General features: G+C 40.4%; 1 long non-coding RNA gene across 1 annotated transcript; it reads left to right on the forward strand.

Moving 5' to 3' along the window:
• Positions 1-5237: 5237 nt before the first annotated feature.
• LOC145440259 (uncharacterized) lies at positions 5238-5887 on the forward strand. The gene is made up of 4 exons (XR_013915490.1): positions 5238-5441; positions 5517-5640; positions 5699-5762; positions 5816-5887. It is a non-coding gene; the product is annotated as an uncharacterized LOC145440259 (long non-coding RNA).
• The last annotated feature ends 14622 nt before the right edge of the window (positions 5888-20509 follow it).

Consider the following 20509-nt stretch of genomic DNA (forward strand, 5'->3'; position numbering starts at 1 on the left):
CAATTAGACTTAATTCAGTAAATGATAGTAATATATATTTATTTTTGATTGCATTTTGTGCGAGGCAGGTGCATACTGGAGCCTATACTAAGCTCAATATACCTTGCATTACCTCGCGCCCAGCGCGAAAAAATCGAATAGTATAAATCTGCTTGAAAATAATATTTTGTTTATGTTGATTCACGAAAAACTTTTGAGCCTACTTCAAGCCTTCAAAATTCCGGACATTTAAGCATATTTTAGGATTTCCTCCCGGACGCAGTTTTTTCAATGAAATTACGGACATGTCCGGGGAATTCCGGACGTATGGCAACCCTAGCTCATACCTCATTTTGAAATCCGCTAGTGGGCGCTAAAGAGCCGCCGGAATTTGTCCAACTAATATTTGGTAGCCCTAACAGAGCCTAATTGTGTAAAGACTTTCGAATAAAAAGTGTTACTGTTAAGTAGGGTTGCCATATTTTTGAATCGGGAAAGCAGGACTCTCAAAATTTTCAAACTTGGAATACTGGAGTAAAATCCGGAAAAAATATGTAAATTTTCCACGATATTGTGGTTGATTGAGTAAAAAAAGGTCATCATTCCGGCTCAACTCCAGACAGTTTTTCTTCCACACTTTACGTTAGTTGACTAAAAAGTAAAGGTCGTTACTTTCGTTCCAACCACGAATTTATGACCATTTTCACTCAAATCTATCCACTATCTGAGCTCTAAAAGTGGTAAAGGAGGATGAATTGCCAAAAAGGAGGACACTTAGGCGTCCTCGGAGGACATTTTCAAAAACCTGAAAAACGAGGACAAACTTTCCTACAGGAGGACGTATGGTAAGCCTACTGTTAACTCTCGGACGACTTACACTATATAGAGTCGACGAATATAATTGCATCTGCGCTATACTGCAGTAATTGCCACTATGATAGGGTTGCTATCAGTGTTGGGATGACTCGAGTCACCTTTTTTGTATGACTTGATTTGACTCGAGTCACTTTGCAAAAATGACTTGACTTGACTTGACTCGACGCTTCATAAATGCAGATTGACTCGTGACTCGAAGCAAAATTTTCGAGTCAATTTCAAGTCATCAAGTAAGCGATGTCGACGAAATCGCCGTATCTTGTATAAGTGTAAATTGTTAATCGATCACGCAATGATGGTTCGTTTTATCGAGCCTCCATTGTTACATCACTAATGAATTGATAGTTAACGCAGTGATCAGAGCTTATAGCTTACGTTGTCGTACACTTGCTCACCTCAAACAACCCTCTTGTGTGCTTTAAATCGAACGAATATCGTCTATACGTATGTAATTATATACCATGGAAATATATATGGGTAGGGTAGGCTATTAGTCCGTATCATTTTTTGAATATCCTATATTTTGGCTGATAATTATAAATAAAGGGTGGGCAGAGCTGCTTCACGCACTAGCCGCATATCAATAATCGTTGCCTTAAAAGAGTCACAACACAAAAATTGATATATATAATAATTCATTCCGTCATAAGGAAATGTAGGGTATCGAATGAAGTTTATTATTGTGTGGTATAATACGATGCCTCATGGCCTCTCTACCTAGGCTGCAAGGCGTTTGAAATCAGACTGATATGACGTAAAATAGTGCGGTGATCACAATACTTTGTAAATATGTCTTTGTTGGATAACTCGTGGCAATTAAGGTGTTTGGTTTCGTAATGACGATTCAATCCTAGCTTTGTGATTATTGGGCGAATCTTGTCGGAAAAGGCACAGTGGCACATTGCAAGCTCATTGAATAGCCGCAATCAAAGGCCCAAAGAGCAGCATGCGGCTCCGCGAGTCGCGCAGTTTTCCCACCCCAGTTATAGACTGAGGCTCTACCGCTAAACTTGCGTAGTTTGACAGTTCTACGTAAGCATGAGCGATAGAGCGCCTTCTTGCGTGTATAATCAACTCTTTATTCGATCCTCGATTCAGAATAAATGGGGACTCCATCTGTATTTCAAACAGTTAGCAAAATGCGCAATTACTTTAAATCATGTATCGTACTGGAAAATTCAACTTGACTCGACTAGTGACTTGACTCGAGTTGACTCGAGTCACCTCCGAAAATCGGGTGACGTGACTTGACTCGAGTCACCTTTGAAGATCAAGTGACTTGACTTGACTCGAGTCAAAATCTGCAATGACTCGAGTTGACTCGTGACTCGAAGGTAGTGACTTGATCCCAACACTGGTTGCCATACGTCCGGAATTTCCCGGACATGTCCAGAATTTCACTGCTAAAACTGCGCCCGGGAGGAATTGCTAAAATATGCCTTAATGTCCGGAATTTTGAAGTAAGTTCATTATTTTTTCCTGAATCAACATAATCAATATTATTTTTTGGCAGATTTATGCTACATGAAATTTTTTGCTGCGCCCGATTTAGTAACACATATATTGATTTTAATATGGGGACTACCACCGTCGCAAAAACTGCGATCAAAAATAAACAAAAATAACATTAAGTTACAGAAATAAATAAGTTTAATTGTAATCGCAATTACAAGATAACGGTATATTCATAGAGTCGGTTTAGGCTGTTTTGACATATATGACTAACGATGTACAAGATAGCGTAAACCGACAATATAGCGTAATGGTGAATTGTTCGGCTTCTTGGTCGGTAGGTCGTGGGTTCTATCCCCGGCGGGGTCAGACCAAAGACCTGATTAGTAACGCTGGTATCCATGACTTCCCCGCTTGGCGTGCTCGATACCTCATTTAAAAATCCGCTAGTAAGCGCTAAAGAGCGCCTGGAAAATTTGTTCAAATAATATGGTAGCCCTAAATGGAGACGGGGTTAAACCCGCTAGACGCCAACCCGCCACACGCCAAACACCACCCTGCGGCTGAGTCTCTACTTGGCGTCTGGCGTCTGAACGTGTTGAAACGCAGACTGGCGGCTGGATCGCTACATGGCGTCTGGCGTGTGAACGTGTTGAAACGCAGACTGGCGGCTGAATTGCTACATGGCGTCTGGCGTGTTAACGTTGTGACGCAGACTGGCGGATGAAGTGCTATATGGCGTCCAACATTTTAGGACGCTGTACTGCAACATAGCGTTCGGCAATTTTGTGACGCCGCGTTAGATATCGGAATCATGAACTGAACCACAATTTTGTATTTCTTTCTAATTAGAGATATAATTCTATTGCCAGGTTTATATAGCTCAGTGGTTGAAACGTAGACTGGCGGTTGAATTGCTCCATGGCGTCTGGAGTGTGATCGGCTTGAAACACAGACTGGCGGATGAAGTGCTATATGGCGACTGGCGTCCAACATTTTAGGACACCGTACTGCGACATGGCGTTCGGCGTCTGGCAATTTCGAGACGCTGTGCCGTGTGTAGATAGCCAGTTGCATAGCGTCTGGTGTATAGGATATGATTTGTAGGCAAAGTTACTCATCGAGATGGAAGGGAGTGCTGGTGAATCAAAGTGATTTATCGCTGCAATATTATCTTGCTCGATGGAGGAATAATGTCTGGTACCATAGTGCCATATGGTGTTTATATGGTTGCCCGACATATGAGCATGCGACACAATGCAAAACGACAGTTGAGCATGCGACGCTACAGCATGGGGACACATTAGCATGGTAACACATGAGCGTAGGGACACATGAGCATGGGGACACATGAGCATGCTATTGTGTCGCATGCTAATATGTCCACGGACCGTTTATATAGCTCAGTGGCGTCGACACAAGTAAATCTCACGGCTCAATGAAATCGGTCTACGTCATACTTTAGTTACATTTAGTCAAAGGCAAATTGACGGCGATTTTTGACTGGCTTGCTGACCATTCAATTTGATGAAACGGGTATCAATTGAAAGCTGACGCTGCACTGATTACAAAAATATAAATTATATTTCGTTCGTTGCCCCGGAACCCCCATAATAAGCCTCGAATTTTTAATTGTTTTGCAGAGTGACATAGTGACGCAACAATGCTGTCTGGCGAAATGAGATCGACACTATGCTGCTACAGGTATTTGTTTGGTTACTGGATGAGTTTCCTCGTAGCAATGGCAGAAATGACTTTAGCTGAGGACTTGACGAACCTTATCAAAATCGTTACAGTTGAAGAAAATAGTTGCAGTCCATGCGACATCAGTTTTGAAACTGTGCAAAAGCTACATGATCATATTGAGGTAGTACATTGGGCTAACCGTGTAGATTGTAGAACATACCGTCCGGCCAGATTTACAAGGTTTGTCGAGATTTTGTTTTAGAGCCTACTTGCATACCGTCCTTCGCACTTCTTAGAACTAGCCTTTTTATTCATAATCTCATGACGTAGCTGGCTAGCGACGTAGTTACGTAGATTACATCAGACGCAAGACGTCAGCACGTACAAATTAGACGCAGCCCGTGGCGTCTGCCTAGTTGATATGTCTGACGCCAAGTTGATATACCAGACGCAAAGCGTCGGAATGTAGAAATTAGATGCATCCTATGGAATATCGATAGAGGATAGACGATATACATACAGACTCGTAACGGCGACAATCGACATGCACAAATTAGACGCAGCCCGTGGCGGCTGCATAGCTGATATATCCGACGCCACGCGTCGACATATACAAGTTAGATGCCCCCGTGGCTTCTGAATAGTTGATATTCCAGACGCAAAGCGTCGGAATGTACAAATTAGATGCATCCTGTGGAATCTCGATAGAGGATAGACGATATACATACAGACTCGAAACGGCGACAATCGACATGCACAAATTATTCACAGCCCGTGGCGGCTGCATAGCTGATATATCCGACGCCACGCGTCGACATATACAAGTTAGATGCACCCGTGGCGTCTGAATAGTTGATATTCCAGACGCAAAGCGCCGGAATGTACAAATTAGATGCATCCTGTCGAATCTCGATAGAGGATAGACGATATACATACAGACTCGAAACGGCGACAATCGACATGCACAAATTAGACGCAGCCCGTGGCGGCTGCATAGCTGATATACCCGACGCCACGCGTCGACATATACAAGTTAGATGCACCCCGTTACATCCACTGCAGCAGATGGCAAACGCCAAAATATCAATTTATCCAATACTCAGTTTGAAATTCTTCTTCTTAAAGTAATTGTAATTGTATTTGCAGCATGTGTGGATGAAATACTAAGTTCAGGGGTATCCTTGAAATACTAAGTTCAGGGGTATCCTTTGCCCTCTCAATTCGGAGTTTGACATTTTAATGGGCCAGGAGCACTGCTACAAGGATATTTTAACGAAGTTTCGGTGAGTTAGTGTGATGCTATTCACGGGTCGTATCTCATTTCTATTTTACTCAGCCAATTTCAACGCAAGTACTCCAAAAGAAAGTTTGTGACAAGTCCAAGGACTGAATTGGACAGGACTGATGTACAAAAAGATGGATATAATTGTGGAGTACTTGCTTTGAAGGTATTTGATACTTTCATGTATAATTATGTAGTATGGCTCGAATCAAATAAATGATTTGTACCCTACTCTCACTAGGCTGCTGAACTCTACTGCACAAGTGGGGCATCAATTCCTGATATAGATCTACAGTTCGATCATTCTGCACGAGCTTGTGAAGAGTACCGAAAGTACTATGGCCAACTTCTACTTGATGAGACCGGTATGTTACTCCATATCACATGCAAAATAATAATAATTTCAAGCTATTTTCTGTACAGATGACGGAGAATTGGCAAATTATTGCAATAAATGAAGAAGTCAAATGCAATGATCACGGATTGGGTATGGATTTGAAAAGTTGATTCGTCCAGTATAATGATCCAAGTATTTTATAGGTTGCATGTGACGGCTGGGACCCGCGGACATACCAGGATTGTTGTTACCCAGGGCAACAGCTACAAACTGGTCATTTTTCTTGTGCTTGTTTCACTGCAGAATAATTTGAATATAGTTACTTGAATACTCGTTCATCTCCATGCGAGTGTAAGGAGGGGCAGCAGAGACTAGCCAGGGGTAACCGGAGCTATGCAGTTGTTTTTAATTATTAGGATTACTGATTTCGTAAAACCTGGCAATAGAATTATATCTCTAATTAGAAAGAAATACGAAATTGTGGTTCAGTTCATGATTAATTCCGATATCTAACGCGGCGTCACAAAATTCCCGAACGCCATGTTGCAGTACAGCGTCCTAAAATGTTGGACGCCATATAGCACTTCATCCGCCAGTCTGCGTCACAACACGTTCACACGCCAGACGCCATGTAGCAATTCAGCCGCCAGTCTGCGTTTCAACACGTTCACACGCCCGACGCCATGTAGCGATTCAGCCGCCAGTCCGCGTTTCAACACGTTCAGACGCCAGACGCCACGTAGAGACTCAGCCGCAGGGTGGCGTTTGGCGTGTGGCGGGTTGGCGTCTAAGCGGGTTTAACCCCTGTTGCCTAAATGATCGCATAAAATGCACAAAAGTGCTTCCTTCAGGTTGCTTGTATTGTACAGTAAGCGATTCAACATATACCGGATACTCTATTACTGTCTAACACATATATAACATTGAAACAGTATAGTTATTGTTCAATTACAGTACTGAATCAGGCTACTAAATCATGCCTCTTCTTCTTCTTCTTCTTCTTCTTCTTCTTCTTCTTCTTCTTCTTCTTCTTCTTCTTCTTCTTCTTCTTCTTCTTCTTCTTCCTCTTCCTCTTCTTCTTCTTCTTCTTCTTCTTCTTCTTCTTCTTCTTCTTCTTCTTCTTCTTCTTCTTCTTCTTCTTCTTCTTCTTCTTCTTCTTCTTCTTCTTCTTCTTCTTCTTCTTCTTCTGCAACCAGAAAGAACATCCTTATTATGGTGATGTTTTTTTGTCTTATTCATGGTGTTCGACTACTACAGATCGATTGGAAAACGAGTGGCGCGGTGTGCAAACCCTATCTTCGTCCTGGTCCGCGAAGCATCTTACAATTTATACCTTTATTTCAAGATGGAATATGTTGAATGCTTGTCCATTGATAGAATAAAACATCAAATTTTAAACTGATTCAGAACTTTGTGAAGTAACATGAGGTCCGGAAACATGTTTGATTTGACTTGAAGTTCACGCCGTGTCATTTGACGGCATGCAAGCGTCAAGTAAAAGCTGACTCGCTAAACCGCGATATTTGTGTGATCATTCGTTTTCGATTCTTTCAGTTTTTTAAGGACTGTAACCGCCGCAGCCCAAACCCCCCAATTGGAGCGAGATCGAGCTTGAGCCAAAAATTATTTCATGAATGAGCATTAATATTATATTTTTTATTCACAGTAAGAAACTGGTCAATACACACTTAATCCGGGGAGAAACCTGCACCCAAAGGAAAATGGCGACATTGAAGTAAATTTTTAAAATTTCAGTAGTGCAGTCAAATTGTTATTCCTATGCAATACATGGAGACGTCAGATTATAGAATTGCAGTAGATGAAGAATTGGCAAGGGTTACAGAGCAGAGGTAGATATGATTGAAAATGAAGAATCGGAATTACAGACATTATGCTGTGATTCACAAGTGTAATTTCAGTCCAGTGGTGCATTCAAGGTCTTCCGAAGAATATGCACAGTGCCAATAACGTGATCTTTTGGATCATGTCGAATCGAACGTTACCCGGAATCTGTTGGATATGTCACATGAGTTTTTTCCTTACGACTCCTGTGGCGCCAATGAATATCAATACAATGTTTATTTTGCATCGCCACATATTGTCACATTCCATTTTGAGCTCTGTCTATTTCGATTACTTTTCTGATTCTTTTTGTAGTATGTTCTGATCAGCTGGGACAGCCAGTTCAATGAATAAGCATTATCTTTTCTTCTTTAGTCTGATTATCATATCCGGGCGGTTGCTCCTGATTTGGCGGTCAGTTATAACCGGTACATCCCTCAGAAGTTTAACTTGGACGTTTTCTGTCATTGGTGCAGGGCTGTAGTCATACCAATTTTTTGTCGGAGTGCTGATGTTAAAGTGTTTGCATAGTTGAAGATGAATGTAGTGACCTATCCTGTTGTGTCTCAATGTGAATTCGTCAGCTGCAAGTGTGCCACATTCAGACATAATTATTATTATATTCTTTATTCACAGAAAGAAACTGGTCAATACACACATAATCCGGGGAGCAACCTGCACTCAAAGAAAAATAGCGGGATTGGAGTAAATTTTTTAAAATTTCAGTGATGCGATCAATTTGTTATTCCTATGCAATACATGGAAAAGTCAGATTACAGAATTGCAGTAGATGAAGAATTGGCAAGGGTTATAGAGCAGAGGTAGAGATGATTGAAAATGAAGAATCGAAATTACAGAAATGATGCTGTGATTCACTAGTATAATTTTAGTCCAGTGGTGCATTCAAGGCCTTTCGAAGAATATGCACTGGGCCCAATATGGTGATCATTTGGATCATGTCGAATCGAACGTTACCTGTTGGATATGTCTCATGAGTTGTTTGCTTACGACCCCTGTAGCGCCAATGACTATCGGTACAATGTTTATTTTGCATCGCCATATTTTCTCTCATTCCATTTTGAGTTCTGCGTTTTTGGACTGCTTTTCTGATTCTTTTTGTTGTATATTGTGATCAGCTGGGACAGCCAGTTCAATGAATAAGCAATAAGCATTCTCTTTTCTTTTTTAGTTTGATGATCATATCCGGGCGGTTGCTTCTGATTTCGCGGTCAGTTATAACTGGTACATCCCACAGAATTTTTACCTGGTCGTTTTCTGTCACTGGTACCGGGCTGTAATCGTTCCAATTTTTTGTCGAAGTGGTGATATTAATGTTTGCATATTTCAAGATGAATGTAGTGACCAATCCTATTGTGTCTCCACGTGTATTTGGTAGCTGCAAGTGCACCACGGCCGGACATGAGATGTGCCACAGTTTCATTTTGGTTGTGGCACATTCTGCATTTGCCGTCTGCGTTTTGCTTCAGAATTCTTTTGCGATAGTATTTTGTAGGAAGCGATTGGTCTTGTGCTGCGAAAATGAATCCTTCGCTTGCCGGTTTAAGGCCAGAGCTGGATAGCCAGGTCCATGAAAGCTCGTCTACGTGGAGCTGTGAAGTTAACTTCTTATGCTGTCCATGAAGAGGCATTAACTCCCATGTCGTTTCTGTTATTTTGAGCGTTGCATTTTTGTATTGAACTCGTGCTGCTTTTATTATCAATATCATTATTATTATTATTATTAAAAGTTTTCAGTGGCACTTATCATTTGTTAAGGTCGTGCGTTCCACGGACGGAAAAATTCAAGAAAATGGCACTCAGGTGTATCTTCCAGTTGGTACAACAAATTCAGCAACAACGGGCGATAGGGCTGGGTTAGACAAGACTTCAAACACAATTGGATGTATGCTATGTAGTTATATGCAAGTGTTTGAAATTCTTTATTCGCTTAAGATTGCCCCAGAAGAGTGTCAGCTCGAAAAGCTTCGAGTTTTAATATATTTCTGATATCAATATATTAATAAAATGTCACTACATGTCTTGATTATTGGGTGTCCTTCCACCAAGAAATACTGATGATGTATATAAATAGCCCTCTCGGCGTAAGCCATTGCCACGCCACGACGTGGTATCACAAACTGAAGTTTAGGCTAAAATAAGACTCCGAAAAGTGTGATAAAAACTTGCAAGTGAGATAACCTTGATCGAAAATGACTGCCCTTTGTTGACCGACAACTTCGATGCATATGTGTCTCTAATTGTCCATAGGCTCCAAAATTGCTGGCGCTGAATCTCGCTGTTCTGGCAATATGTGCCTCACAGGACAAATGCCATACCATTGCAATTCAATTCAACTTATTGCTAATAAGTTCATCATTCACCATCAGTACACCACTAGACTGGGATGCAATGAAAAATAGAAATATGTCGAAGCGACTTGGAGTAGTCTTCGAAATCAGACACCCACTTGGCCTAGGCGATGCAAAAAAGGAGACATGCACACTAAATGAAAGGTAAAAGAAGGTTGTAGGTTTATCTAGGCTCCTCCCCGCCATCTCATCCGTGTAAGCGGTGTCTTATAAAAGCCTAGAAGTGGGCCGTGTTACAAGCATACATGGGGTAATCTCGATTAGTAATCGTAATCGATTACGATTCTTATAAAGACGTATTATGTACCGTTGGAAAGATAATTTTATCAGCTTTTCAATGATGGGTTTTGTCAATTTTTTTACCTCGGGGGAAAAAGTTATGACCAAAAACGTGCCAGGGGATGAAGCACTATTTTGCCTAACATTAAAATACAATTATAAGCTAAAATACGACACCTTCGTATAAGAATACAACACCATAAATTGGAATATCTCCCCCAGTAAAGCAAACTAACAATCGAACAGCTAAACAATGAAACATAACTTTATTTAAGAGGTATTTATCATACGTTAAGGGGGCGAAAGTAGACCGAGACGGAGATAACACTGGTTTACAAATTTCGAAAAAAAAATTAACGTCAAAAATTTCAATGATTGATTTAGGCTAATTTATGGTTGCTGAATCCGATTCTGTGCTAATAATTTCTCCATCACGTCAGATTTTCTCCGTATCAATTTTCTCATTTTCATAAATTAATGAAATTTCAGCTTTCGTTAGTGACATCACGATTAGCATACAATAGCAAAAATTCCAATATTGTTATTGAAATTATCTATCATGAAACATGGGTTGTTGTAGTACAGAATGAGTGAGTTTTCGGTGAACTTGAATACAGTGATTCTCTATCATCGTTCAATCAGAAGCTCTTTTCGACCCATAAAATTACACTGGTAAACAAATTCAAAAACCCACACCAAATACCATATTGGAACAGAGGCAGAGATGTTTTTAAATGGTATCGAGGCTTTTTGTTTGTGTTTTGCAATATTGAACGCCAATTCTATATACAAAAAGCTTTTCATTTTTGACGGTTTCTGATTTTCCGTAATATTTACTATGAACTTGAGCAGTGATTCTCAACCTTTTTGTATTCGCGGACCCCTTTTGGACCCCCCCCCGAAGTTTTAGTTCAAATTTAGCTCAATTATCGTACAATCGTCATCTGTCTTGTACAAATGATAGCTCTAGGCTAGTGATTAACAGCAAAAAAATTACTTTTCATGAAAATAACAGCATTCTATTTATGTAGAAATCGGGTTGACCTTTATTATTTCAAAGCTAGTTTTTCAACTGCTTTTTTTTCAACTACATGGTCGTGTCATTAAAATTTGCGGCTTCGATTTCATATCAGCGAGTGCTAAAATCCATTTAGACAAATAAAGGTGGTGACGAATGTAATAATAAGCCAAAACGCTTCTGACGACACATTTGAGTTTGATCGGAACAATGATGACACCAAAATTGACAAACTATATCTAATGAACATATGACGTCAAGCCTGCTAATTAAAATTTATAACTAGCAACTCATCTTGAAGTTATTATGGAAATGGGTATGTAGGCCTATATCGCGGAAGAAAACGGATTTTTGCGAACATTTTAAAGTCTCATGACTGACTTTACTTATCCAACCATTAATTTGTACACAATGGCCAACAAAACATCTCTACACAGCTAAATATTTGTATCAGTGGGCTATTGGCAATTTAGCAACTAAAATGAGTCCACACAGCAGGATATTCCATCTCAGACGGCCATCCTGTTGACGTGAGTTCTACTGTAAAGAAGAAAAACTGACTGCCTCGGGATTTTCCTAATTTGAAAACATATGAATTAGGTTTTCAACTATTTTATAAATCCACTTCGCTTCACGGACCCCAGGTTGAGAACCACCGAACTAGAGTTTATAGAAGTGGTTGTCGTTGCTACTCAAGTAGCACAAGTAACTCTATATATTTTCTACTCCCTAAGCAGTATAAGTAGTAATTTTTAAGACACGCGAAAACTACTTCAAGTGGCAGAAATATCTAAGAATATTTGGTCGGGGGGAGGGTGGTCGCATACTTTTGACAGCTAGTCGGAGGTGGCTACATACGAAATCGCAACATGTATCTTCTCGGCTAACGCAAAATATTTATAATGAGACAATACCCATTGGTAGAATATTCGAAAATATATTCAGTTACCGCGCTTTAGGGGCTGTTAAGGCTACTACATTTGTCAAATCATAGGCAGCCAACATCATCGCCGAGCGGAGCTTTGTTTGGAATACATTCGTGTTAAAATTAATAACTGGGTGCAGTACCAAATTCAATGTGGGCAGATATCTCCATGACATTCCCAGTTGATTTACTAGTCACACAAAGCACTAAAACAAAACCCAATACAATTATTTTCCCGTATTGCCAATAACAGATGGGAATTCAGATTGCGTACATCTGGTTCGAAGCACATGTATGAACACTTCCCCGATGGCTGTTATAACAGCCTTAAGTTGACTACGACTATACCACGTGCAATTAATGTACATTTATATATGCGATTGAAGCGCAAAATATTTCCAATAATAAAATCTCAACCAGAAAACAGCGACCGGACTTTGACCTCTTACCAGGACCGTAACTGCCGCACCCCAAATCGTCCAATTGGGGGTAGCGATCTCGAAGGGGACCCGAAAGAATGTCGGTGAGTCTACATAAATTATTTATGCATCACTTATCGAAAATTTATGCAAATCTTTTCAATTTTTTCGTGCCGGTCGCGATTTCATGTTGCCGAATTTTTGATTATTTAGTGCCCTTTCCCACCCCAAAAAGCATGATTTATAGAAAATAAAAATAGGCATTTCGGCGTCGACCATTACCACGTCGCGATGCACGAAAACATGCGAAGTATATTTGCCAAAATAGTACTCTGAAAAGTGTGCCAATATATCGCTTGCGAGAAAACCTAAGCCGAATAGGATTGCCCTTATGTTGCCCGTGAACTTCGAAATAAATAAAAGCCTATCTAATTATCCATAGCTGCCTAAGTGGCTCGTGTATAATCATCCCATCATGACAATCTGAACCCCACAGGTCAAATACCATTTCTCAGAGAAAAATTATTTGCCAGTGAAGAAATACCAATTTTTGATAAAGCCACCAAAAACGTTTTTTGGATCTCGCATGGTTTCCCAATAAATTACGGCATGATGTGTGGATGTAGCCTACGTAATATGGCAATTTCCCTAATTTTTCTGAAAAGTTGCGATCGACGTTTCACAATTCAGTTTCAAAGCATGACCAATTATAGTGTCCAAAGTAGGATTGCATTTAAAACAAACGGTGTTTTGAAATACAAAATTGTATTTTTTTCAAGTTATGAAATCATGCCGTAATTGTGTAAATTATTTCCAAAAACATAACGTATGATCACACGGACAATCGCTACCAAATTTAGCCGACATATATCGTTATGGGATGATTGGAAGTGGAACCCTCAAAATACTCGGTTCAACAGTTGTAGTACAGATATTTTGTCAAAAGGGCTACATTTACCCTATATTTTCGATGGTCAAATTCAATCCATTATGATGTCACAATTGAATATTCGTGAGGTCATCGCTTAAAAACAAAAAACAATAAAAACATGTTTTAAATTAAGGCATTGTTTTAAACAAGTTTGTTTTTAATTGATTTTTGTTTGAAATGCAACAACCCTGGTTTAACGGGTGTGTGGTACTATCACTCAGAAATAAGCTCCCGAATGACACAGTGAATCACCAGTCCGATAGCCGTTTCTAACCTTAACACAAATTGCTGTTTCTTTTTGACTTCGCACTATTTAAAAAAACAAGCAAGGTAAATGAAACAGACCATGGTCAGTAAACAATAACATAATGAAGTTATAACGAACAACGATAGCTCTACTTGCGTCCTCACCCCCCCATCCCCCTGTCTTGCTCACTCTTACTCCCCGAAACAAATACATAATTCTATTTTTATTTGATATATTTCTTTTGCATCTATATCCTGCTTTTCTGTTGATAATTCATTAGTTTATAGCTTTTTGTTCATATTTTTATGTTAATATTTTCCCTAATTTGAATTTTTACCCTTTAGCACGTTTTTGGTGAAAACTTTTTCTCCGCAAGGTTAAAAAGTGACAAAACCTATCATTGAAAAGCTGGTAAAATTATCCATCCAAAAGTATATAATACGTCTTTATAAGAATTTTTCTAGGTTGACACATTTTTAGACCAAATTCTACAGGACTATACAGCATTTTCAAGTAATCGTAATCGCAATCGATTACATTCGAAAAAATTCCGAAGTAATCGTAATCGTAATCAACTACTTCCCATATCTAATCGTTTTCCTGGTGAAAGGACGATAATTTTTTATTTGAACAAGGACTATGACATAGGCTGAACAGAACATACGCGAAGAAGGAAGAGATATTATACCAGGTTAGTGATAGCCCGAACGTCTGATTGTCAAACGCCACTGATAATTATTACGTCAGAAGTATTAGCTTTGCTCGGCATTGCGTAAGAAGAATATCCTCTCATAGTATATAGATATTTAATGTACTTTACACTGTAGTGTAGTGTGATTGTAAGAACACCCGCCGTGCTGTATATCAGGTTATCAATACACTCCAGGCGCCACTAACTCACAGCAGGAAAAATCACGACTCTTCCTAGTTTCAAATAGTAACTTATTGATGTTTGGCTATGCTTAGGTAAACGCAGTTTGGTCGTTGCTGCTTGACGAGCAGAAGGCTTAGGGCAAATATTTGAAAACATTACCGTTTCTAAAAATATTTTTGGAGGTACAGAACTTCGATGTACAATCGAATAGCATATTGATATTGAAATGCACCCGAATATTTTCGGCTGACACTCGTCAGTGGTAATCGTCAGAAACTAGTAGAAAATGGAAAAGAACATCGTATATTCGTACATCAATAATAGTATTACGGTTTCTATAACGAAGCACTAAAAATAAATAGCCGCTGCTTTATATTATATCCGAGCCGTTATTTGCCGTTTCTCGTAACGGCAGCTTACAGCATCTGTATTAAGTTGAAGGCAGGATTTTATGTTATCTATATTAGCTCTGTACTTGAAACGGGCGCCTACCGTTATTTCACAATTTGGATCGGTCGCCATAGCCATCCGCTTATATACCATGTTAGAGTTATTGTAGCTATAGAATCAGGACCAAAACAGCAATTCGTCCCCCTCTCTAAATGTTGGTCTAGGGCCCCCATAGGGTTGTCAATTAATCAATTGCTTTATTTGACTACTCATTTTTAATCCTCTCTCAGTCCCCGGTGTTCAGATTTACCTGTAGAGCTGGGTACACGTAATTCATAATTATAACATCTGGTATGTTATTACAATTACGTTATTGAATGTTGCTTATTCGTGACCTAGGGTCTAATCAAGAGGTATTGTAGTCGCCCAAACGGAGCAATCTAAAACTTTCGTTTGACGCACACACAAATTGTCATATCTCATGTCTTCAGTGGGGGCCCGGGTGGATTTGCATTGTGGGCTTGGATTGGAAGGACAGGACTATTAGTCAAGCCCACCAAGTGCGATACTTGACAATGGACACATGCCCCAAGTTTCCGCCAAGGTCTTTGTTTAGTAGCACACTTCATGGAGTCGCATGTTGGCTGATACGCAGGCCTGTTTATTTTTGGATATTGGATTTTATTTTTGGAGATTCTCCAAAAATAAGATTTGAAAACATCCAAAAATAGGATTTTTTTGGATGATGTTTTTCAGTGAAATAAACAAGTCAGAGCGATGTAAACGACCAGAAAACTCATAAAAACACACAAAACAGCATCTATGTGAGGGAAGGAGTCACCAAAATGCTAAAACTACTTCCACTCAATCCACTTCACGTTTCTGCTGACCTTGCCTGCCTGCCCGCCCCTCCGCCTTTGCACTACTATAAGTTTCACAGTGCGACATGTAGAGAAGACGGGAAGGCAGCTTGAGTGAGGCAAAGGGAACGGTGAAATCATATACAGCCACCTCTGTCACAATCACTTCGTCCACACGATGACGGGACTCATCTGCTGATGCTTCAGATGGCAACACAACTTGATCCAGAGTAGATGGAAAGCGTGCGCCCCAAGTTGGTTGACGCTCGTTTATTGTCAATGAAGAGGGTGGCCTCTTGGTTGACTGGAAACCGTACCAAACTATTTGATGTTATGGACGAAAACAGTCCGGCGTGTGCAACTTCGCTGCTGTGGTCCATCTGATCGTTCTCGATCGCATGGTCACGCTCGCACATAGCTGAGCACCACCGTCACCAAGTTTCATGGTCTTGACGTTCTGATCATGGAGCAGCAGCAGCAGCTCATGCGCCTGGTCGAACGCCTGTGTCCAGGTGAGGACTGGGACGAGGACCGCCACAAGGAAGGTCAGAGGGTGTTGGGGTGTTGGGCTGTCAAGTTCAATGAGGCACGCATGGGATGAGGTTTCAAGCGCATTACTGACGAGCGCTTTTCAGGAGCAAAGGCTTGGAAGATGGGTTTAGACATTCGAGTTAGACATTCCTCCATTTTTGGACCCCTAACCTCTATGTTTCCCACAATTGCGACGTTCGAGGCCGATATCTCGAAAATCAAGGGGGGGGGGGGCGTCTCGCAGTGATTAATATTCTCTAGAAGGCATCCTCCAGGCCAAAGACTAAATTTGTGAAGAATCTATTGGAAAGTTAGATTAAGATCACTGGTGATATCAATGTGTTGGAGGACTTGAATACATGATAATAACATACTTTTGGTGGATTTTTCAGTAGTAATAGGGCTCAAAACACCTTCAATTCTTATTTTTGGAGATCCTCCAAAAATAAAATTTGAAAACATCCAAAAATAAGCTATTTTTGTTATTTTTGGAGAAATCCAAAAATAAACAGGCCTGCTGATACGGCATCAGTCATTTGCAGGCCGTGTTATTTTGGGCATTTTTCAATTTTTAATTTTGGCAGTTTTGGCATTGTCCTCTAAATAAATAGTTTCAGACTCGAATTAGTCATAAAAACGCTTATTTGGGTCAGTTAATCAAAAGAAACCACAAAATGTGCAGCATCCACTTATAATCAATGCCAACAAACAATAAGAAGAAAAAACCTAGCGTTTGCATCAAACGAAACCACAAAATGTCCAGTATCTACTCGGAATCGGTGCCAACAAGAAAAAAGAAAGAAAAGCCTAACAAACACGCTCAACACCTGATGGTTATAGCTGTTAATAAGACTTAAATTGTTTGCACTGTAACAGTTGGGTAAAAATATTTTGGAAATCTAATAGGAGGACACTTCTTCAGAAATTCCAGACTTGCAAAAACGGAGAAGGATTCTTGAAAAACGGTGAATTATTCCCACTTTGTGGTCGGTTGACTAAAAAAGGTCAACTTTTCATTCAGAGCTCGAAATACCGTTTTTCACTCCACATTGGCAGGTGGTTGATTAAAAAAAGTCAACTTTCCGCCCAGCTTCCGAAATACCCACCAGAGCGTCCCTTCGGTGCTTATTTACGCCATATCAGTCGCATTTTGCTTTAAATATGACCTAAATTCTCAAAAGGGCGTTCTCCGGGGACACTTTCAAGAAAGTCAAAAAAGAGGACAAATCCTCTTAAAAGAGAACGTATGGTAACCCTATGTAGCAGTGCTTCCAGACTCAGGTCAGCTTAGTTTCTCCTGAATTCATTTTTCACCCAACGAATCTGGGAAATGTCGGCTTCTACAGTAGCCGCCGAGGGAAAGAATGTTGCCAGTCTTCCACAAAAGGTTTTCAGAGCTTCAAAATGTTCGCAGGGCCGAACCGGCTTCCAAGCATCATGAAAAGAAATCAATTCGCTAGTGCCATCGATCTCATCGCGGAAATAATTTTATTCCGGATACTTTTCCAGAAGTCCCTTGTGATGTCTCTCAGAACATTCTGGTTTGTAGCCGACCATCCCATCTCCTTCAGTCTACCGAGATATTTTCGGAGGACTTTAATATTATCAACTCACATGGAATAGTCCTGGGAAGGGTAGCTTGTTTAAGAACCTTGACGCAACAAGGCTCTCTGGCAAAACGAGACTGCAGCTCAGAAATATCCAGACAGTTTGTTGCGTCACAATGTTCAACTCGATCACAGTGCAGAAATCGTTGTTGATTTTGGGGTTCCAGACCCATGAGCAGAATTAGAATACAATTTATATTATGGTAATCAGTAGAGCGTCAGCTTTCCATTGATGCCCGTTTTATCAAATTTTGCGCTCGGCAAGCCGGTCAAAAATGGTCATAAAATTGCCTTTGGACAAATGGAAAGTATGACCTAAACCAAATGCAGTCAGATGTTCAATCTCGCTGTGCCCACACCATTTAGGACACCATGCTTTCACCCCTAATGGGTTGGCTGGACCCAGATTAAGAAACCCGCCCTTGACACACGCTTATCTCGCTTGTAACGCGATCCGGTTACCACAACACCATGAACGAAATAGCCTACACTATATTGGCAGGCCGTGTTATTTTTAGCATATGCCAAAAATTGCTTATTTTTGGCATTTTCAAATTTCTATTTTTGGCAGTTTTGGCAGCTGACTCCTGAAATGCCAAAAATAACACGGCCTGGTCATTTGGTATGTCGCGGCGCGGTAATGACCGGCACCGAAGTGCCTATTCATATAAATTGTGCATGCCTTTTGTCTTGAGAGAGAGAGGTATGCATTTCAAAATCAAGCTATCGCCAAACTCGAAGAAAATTTTCAAGTTAAATAAATCTCCAGAAAATTTTATAGTAGTCTACGAAATACTTGTGAGTCCCTTTCAAGCTCGCTCGCCATCCTATTGGGGAGTATGGGGTGCAGAAGTTATGGACCTGGCAATAATGCAAATCGTTGGTCGCGTTAAATCGTCCCCTATAAAGTTGGGGAAGGTGTACATTATGACGTAACACGCAAAAGACACATCATTTATATTGAAAGTTGTTATATCATTAGCCCTTTTCATCGCAATCCTTATATCGTCTTCCAATATATCTTCTAGGAAGGAAAATAAATGTAATCGTGAGTAATCGTGATTACTTTTCCAATGCAATCGTAATCGTAATCGACTACTTCCTGATTTTGCTGTAATCGTAATCGTAATCATAATCGCGTGAATCTGAAGTAATCGTAATCGCAGTCGATTACATTCATGAAGTAATCAACCCATGTCTGGCTACAAGTCGTCATCTACGGAATACAAATGATGAAACTTGGCCTGATGTAAATGACCATAGTAGTCGGCAAACACCATGAATACCACAAACAAGATAATATAAAAGGACAGGTGACAAAAAAGGTGGCATGTGTATGAAGGCGACATCGATATGTCAGGCCGTGGTCCGGTAAACTAGAGGATCAACTAGTATTGATTCTGTAGAAATAGTTTGTATTTCGACTTAATGTAGACATGGGCATGCTCGATGGCTGACGGATAGCTGGCGGGATACTGTTCCACAAATCAGGTCTGGCATATTTGAGTGAGCGATGATATTTTTTGATAGTAGGACGGCGTGGACGCGCGTGCATCGTAGGCCTTCTTATGCACTTTTGATACCGAGGTGAAGATGTCATCGACGTTTTCGGGCAGTGACCGTAATGGAAGTGATACATAAACTCGACAATTTCTAGTTTCTGCATATCCTTCATGTTTGGGACACCGAATCTTTTGAGCCGTGATTTGTTGGACTCACATCCGGGCCGGCCCCTTTGGGGTCCTGGCTATGATACGGAGGATCTGATGTTGTAGGTTTTGCAGTGGCTTCAGAGCGCTAACACTGTCAGCCCCCCAACAGATGATGTCATATTGTAACTTTGATTGGAATATTGATTTAAAGAGTATCAGGCATGGACTGACTGGCATGTACTCGCTAAGGCTGTAGAACAGAGAAAAATTATTTGCAGCTGAAGAAATACCAATTTGGAATCACATGCGTCCTTCAGTTCAGTATTGCTACGTCTTAGTGATTTCAATATCTTATCACTATATAACAGACAGTAGGTCACGAAATATTGACATGTAAGGAAGTAATTATTCCAACAGGCCTACCCGAATATGTTTAATTGCTGTTCAGTACGTGCCCTAAAGTCGACACCTCAATCAACTCTACCGGAAAATGTGTTAATTCTGGGACTATAAAAAATTTATGGCCCTCTATATGCAATTACCAATATTATTAACCGATTCAGTCATCAATTACAGAAAATGTTCCCGCTTCGCGCGATTATGCTACTCGCCTCCTACACTGAGTAGAATGAATGTGTTCGCAGCTACTGGTGAAAACACTCAACCGACTGTGGGGTTCAGGGGCGAAAGCGCCCTGAAGTTTGGTTTATCACCCTGTGGGGGCCCAAGACCAACGTTTTTGGGCGAGCAATCTGAGGATCGGTCTTGATTCTGTGGATGGTCACAATGAACAATTGTCCGTTCTTTGATAGAGCTCGGTGAATCTTAAGAATTTGGATTTTGTATAGACGTGATGTAGCCTATTTGTATGCGATAGGAATTTGGACTAAACGAAAGTCTAGAAAATTGCACCGTGTCAATGAAGTCTTCGTCTGAAAAATGACTATACTCAC

Source organism: Botryllus schlosseri, chromosome 6, assembly GCF_051294905.1.
Source record: "Botryllus schlosseri isolate E-star chromosome 6, Bs_hap1, whole genome shotgun sequence".
NCBI lineage: Eukaryota > Metazoa > Chordata > Ascidiacea > Stolidobranchia > Styelidae > Botryllus > Botryllus schlosseri.